At 32.9% G+C, this 5,859-nt stretch overlaps 1 long non-coding RNA gene across 1 annotated transcript in view; it reads right to left on the bottom strand.

Annotated features, from left to right (window-relative positions):
* Positions 1 to 300: 300 nt before the first annotated feature.
* LOC107563454 (uncharacterized) overlaps positions 301 to 5,859 on the bottom strand; it is a 22,168-nt gene continuing 16,609 nt past the window's right edge. The window contains exons 2-3 of the long non-coding RNA XR_001606101.1: positions 674 to 746; positions 301 to 568 (exon numbers count right to left, since the gene is read on the bottom strand). This is a non-coding gene — a long non-coding RNA (uncharacterized lncRNA). The remainder of the gene's footprint in view (positions 569 to 673; positions 747 to 5,859) is intronic.

The raw sequence follows: 5,859 nt of genomic DNA, 5'->3' as shown, positions 1-5,859 counted from the left end.
AATGTAGCATTATATCACTTGCTCACCAATTGATCTTCTGCAGTGAATGGGTGCCATCAGAAGTGGTGAAGAAATGGCAGAGTGGTGTGGATTATTGTGATGTTTTTATCAGCTGTTTGGACTCTCATTCTGACGGCACCCATTCACTGCAGAGCATCCATTGCTGAGCAACTGATGCAATGCTGCATTTCTCCAAATCTGTTCTGAGGAAGAAGCAAACTAATCTACATCTTGTAAAGCCTGAGAGTGAATACATTTTCATAAAAGTTAGATTTTTTAAATGTGATTTGCTATGTGATTGATGGCATAATGTAAACACGCAGGCCTAATCATCACATTACTATTCATCAAAGTTTAAAATTTTAACGCTAACCCAAAATCATCTCGTTCTCATGTCTTTTTTCGCCTATTTTAAAGAGCCCTTTTCTGAAAAAGGACAAGCAGGATCCTCAGCTTTGATGGTTGTATCTTGATCCGGAGTTTAAAGCCCCAGTTCTGATCTCCACATTTCATGTCAACATTTTTGACCCAGTTTATCTGCTGCTCCACATGAGGCTCTCTTGAGTTTCTAGCATATATTAATGTGAAATACATAAACAGTACACTGGGGGAAAAATAGAGAAGACATGTTTTTGAAAAAAGACAGGTTATCTTGACATATTTGTACTAGTACCTTAATGTCAGTCAGTCTTTTTGAAAAGAGTCCCCTGATAGAGCAGATATGAGGTGATGCTTCCAATCTCTTGCTGAGAAAGACAGACAGTCAGACAGACAGTCAGACAGACAGTCAGACAGACAGTCAGACAGACAGTCAGACAGACAGACAGACAGACAGACAGACAGACAGACAGACAGATACACAGGTAAACAGATACTTTATTTATCCGTAAGAAGAAAAAAATATATCAGAGATTATACAAAGATACTTTATTTATCCGTAAGAAGAAAAAAATGTATTAGAAATTTACAGTCTGACCCAATTTGCAAATATATCAAGTGCCTGCATTTGACAATATTATATCCCATTACTTATGTATACAGTATATATATATATATATATATATATATATATATATAACAATATTATATATATCAAAAAGTAATTATATTTCTTTTGAATCAGAATGAAAATTGTATAAGAACACTGCTCAAAAGTTGGTCAATCTCACTATTTAAATAGATAAAAAAAGAACTATTAATTAAATCAAAAATGTGAAATCAATATAAATATCTTTACTATCTTTAAAACACTTGTTTAAAATATTAAATATTTTATTTGTTTACTTGTATGTCATGTGACCATTAACGACATCAGAGAACCGTAAACACATATGTTGTTAAATTACCAAAATATTAGAGACTTAAAATCTTAGGAGTTAATTAGAGGAATATAATATATAGATCAAAAGGCTTTAACTGACCAAAAAAAATATATATATATTATTCACACACATTTCCACACAGTTAAATAGATTTAAACAGAACCATACCGCCAAACCAAACTTTATGCTAAGTATCTATCATTCTGACGATAGTGGTCCTGACAGAACTATAGGTGAATAGTACTGAGGCGTGAAATCATACTTCACCGCATTCACAACAATTTCAATTGTCTTCAATAAATTTCTCTTGAAAATATTGTCATCTTGTTAACAAAGGTAATGTGTAATAATAACTAATATTTTGCCTACTTATATAAATTATATATTATAAAATGATATAATATACTTTTATTTTAATTTAATGTGATGAATAAAGCATGACTTTTCACTGCACTGAATTTATTTTGTGAGGTAAGCCACAGTTTTTGAGAACCTCTACAAAGCAAATAAAAAAATCCCAAACATTGTATTTATATTGCCATGAGAACAATTCAGTGAACCATCTCTCCAACTGTCCTCTGAATTCAATATTATGCCACAGGCAGTGATTAAGACTTTGACAAGTAACTCAGTAAAGCACCTCTCTAAGCAACATTGAGCTGATATTGAATTGTCCTGCAGCATGTAGGAAAAACATAATTGACAACAGCAAAAATCAATTATTTTCAGTCACATCAACAATCACTTTGCGTGAATAACATTAACAATCTAAAGAACCTTTTTCCATTATAAAGAAACTTTTGTGGAATGAAAAGTCTCCATGGATGTTAAAAGAAATGTTCTTCATGGAACGATCAATGCCAATAAAGAACCTTTACTTTTAAAAATATTCAGTTAAATGATTACAAATTTAAAAACCAAATGAACAGTTAAAAATAGAACGTAATTATATTCATTAGAATATAATTTTCAAGAGTGATACTATATCAGCAGTTGCATACCAAAGGAATCTGAAAGCATTCCGCCACCATGATTGATGTCTCATTTTTACGCAATTCTTCTCCCAAAATGGAAGTGAATAACTTATTCTAAATTAGCCTGTTTGTCTAAATGACAATACCTATTGTTTAATGCCAATGCATCTGTCTGTGTCCCTCTCTGTAAGTACAAATCATCCACTTGCGCTGACCAACCAACAGCCACACTGCAGCACTGATGCCCTTCTATGAAGGTCCAATCCAATCAGAGCTCAGAGAATTCGATTGTCTCTCGTACAAGATTGATCGCAAGGCAATTATAGTCAAATGAGAGTTTAATAGTCGCATTGACTGCATTATTAATTGAACCGTATTAATGATGCATGAGCCAGGACTTTGGGTGGAGGCTGAATCTCTACACGCAACGGTCCATTAGCAAGGCCTTCATCTGGGTTGAGTTTTGGTTCGTTTTATTTAATGTGACCTCACTCCATAATGGCTGTTTGTGTTTGTTTCAGCTTGGTTTCCTATTAGCACAGTTGGCTATTCCCTATAAAACCTAATGAACAAGTTACCATAAAGCAACCAAGTTAGATTGAAAATAATAAAGCCTGTGTCAATTTGTCGACTTTTTCTTTGTCTTTTACTATCTTATTTTGCTTCTAGACAACCTCAAATTGTAAAACCCAATGACTTAATGCAAATAATTTGAGGAAACCAATTGCATTAAAAAATAAAACAAGTACTCCTAAAAAAGAACGTTTCTTGATGGTAAATTATAAATATAATTACATAACCTCTATAATTATATAAATAATTTATTAAATATAAATTCTATTCACAAATACACATACAACAAATACAATTTAGAAACTGAACTCAAGCATTAATGCAAATCAAACATAAAATTTTAATATTTAAAGCTGCAGTCCGTAACTTGTTTTGGTTAAAAATGATCCAAAATCAATATTTGAGCAAGTACATAACCAGCCAGTGTTCAAAACTATGGCCTTACTTGAGCCTGATTCACATCGGTTAGCTTATAATAATGTTTTCTGATTTGAGTGGTACGGGTAGGTTTTCGCGGGAAATTCGAGCATGCTGCTGCGTCATTACGTCACTTCTGTAAACATAAAGACGTTGTCCCGGCTGCTAGGCTATCGCATGTGAGGATCCTGCAGGTGGCCGATTGTTTATAGCCTTTTCTCACAGCAGCTGGAATAATTAAATGTCAAAAAATCATTTTGATGGCGGATTGTAATCCAGAAAGGATTATATGAAACACATGTGAATGAAATTTAATTATTTTCTAGTTTTAAATGTGCTTCTGATTACAGATAGCCTGGGATTACACAAGATTTGTATTTTAAAGACAACCAGTTCGAAGGGAGCATAGTTTGCTTTTTGGGTTAAAAGAATTTCTTGGTATGAAATTCAAATGGTATGACAATTAGATTAGACTGTGCAGAAATTGAAATCTACACACACATTATACTCAGTCACGCAATGCTGATGTTGTTAACATTAATAATCTGAGAATAAAGTATAACAATAATAATAATTTGCACGGTTTGATGTGATATGAGCTAATTGATCGTTAGATTAAATCACCATTGGTAGCACGATTTATGGTAATGCTTTTTTCCTCAGTTGGTCAGAACAAACGTGGCAGACTTGTTACTTACTTGTTCAGATGACAATATACAGTGAAAATTCTTATTTTGATCATATTCCAAGACGTAGGCAAGAATCTGTGATTACTAAGTATAGGATTCACACCGGTGCGGTGACTGACTGCCACACACACTCCTCAAAACATTAGATTCATCCGCGCTGGAGCCATGCTGACTCACAACCCACGCAAGCAAGACAATTCCGCAAGTAACTGCAATTCCAGGTTTTCAAACAGAGAGGGCGACAAAGAGACAAAACGTACGGACTGCAGCTTTAACTCCTAGTCAGAAGCAAAGCTTGAGTTCTGCTTAATAATCAGTTATTGAGTTCACAACTTTTTTTCTACTAAGTGCAGTGGGCTTTCAATAATAATTGATTGAAATGCACTTAGTTTAATTTAGTACGATACAATGCTCTATTCTCCTTTAAAAATCTCTATAATACATTCAATGTTTATAATGTATAGGCCCATTAGTAATTTTTTAGAGGTCTTGCAATCTAAAACACATCTTTTTATGCAGTTTTGTTGCAAATGATCTCATAAGTTCTGTTTTAAGACAGATCTCACAGGCAGACCTTCACGTTCTCACTTTTAGCATCAAAAACAGCAGGAATTCAGACTGGAAAGACATCCAGAGCTGAAAAAGGCTTCCCGTCGCCACTAAAGGGCCTGGTAATTTTTGGTAACGCATGAATTGCACTGCAGAAATAGCTACTTAACACACCACGGCTTAATGGTTTAATCCAGTTGAGCACTGAAGGCAATAGAAGGCACAGCGGCAAATAAGATATCCTGACACTGTAAATGAATTCAACCCCTTGGGGTGATGTCTAAAGTGGCTCTTATTAGTACTTGGGGGCTCGTAGAGAGCTCCTCTTGAATTATCCAGATCAATTACACTTGTAATGATCTCAAATCAGCAACAACCAAGCAGAACTAGATGCAGAAGAACAGTTTGACTTTGGAAGTGGAGTTCATTTTATAGGTGGTTTGTTATATAGTTGTGTAAGATTATACAGAAGAAGTTCCAACATTTCTGTACCTGAATGTTTGATCAAAGCTCAGTTATGCGGTTTCTATGCCATACACATCACCTAGTCACTAAAACAACAATAAAAACTATTTCTTAGTCAGTCCCACCCCCCAAACTCACACCATAGGTTGTCAAAGTTGTGTTGCTGAATACATGTAAAATAAAAAAATTAAATAAACATAAAATAAAGATAAATGTGACTTCATGAGATAGATAGTATATTCTCATATATATGCAGTATATTATATATATATATATATACTGTATATATATGATATGATAAAATTTAAACTGATAATTAATAACATGATTAAACTATTTAATACATTACTTAATATTAATATATATTAAACTGTATATATTTATTATAGTTACATGTATATATTTATATATACATAGACACTCACACACAATGACTTACTCTGATTTTTATTCATAGATGAGCAATAGAGTATTTTTTATTTAGTTTCAAATACTGTCTAATGATTAGATTATACAGTATAAACACATTGTAAACTATATAGAATAATACAATTATATTTATATAATATTTATACAATATAGATATTCTATTGCTGACATAACATGTATAACATATATAACAGAAAAAGTCCTTGATTTTTACTGCACTTCACTCCTACAGCTCTATTGTGCAAGCTTTCTATTGCTTTCTATATATCTATATATATATATATATATATATATATATAGCCTCTGCACCAATCAGACACACAATTTTTTTTAGTTATATTTAACAAATACTCTGTAAAACCCTTCAGTCAACAAACCAACTATGAGAGTCTATGGACCCTTCACCCAAAATGCATCTAACACCTCAGAAAGGCAGAACAG

The sequence above is a fragment of the Sinocyclocheilus grahami genome, unplaced genomic scaffold, assembly GCF_001515645.1.
Source record: "Sinocyclocheilus grahami isolate Dianchi unplaced genomic scaffold, SAMN03320097.WGS_v1.1 scaffold24.1, whole genome shotgun sequence".
Classification (NCBI taxonomy): Eukaryota; Metazoa; Chordata; class Actinopteri; order Cypriniformes; family Cyprinidae; genus Sinocyclocheilus; species Sinocyclocheilus grahami.
This window is presented reverse-complemented; position numbering and strand designations above follow the sequence as displayed.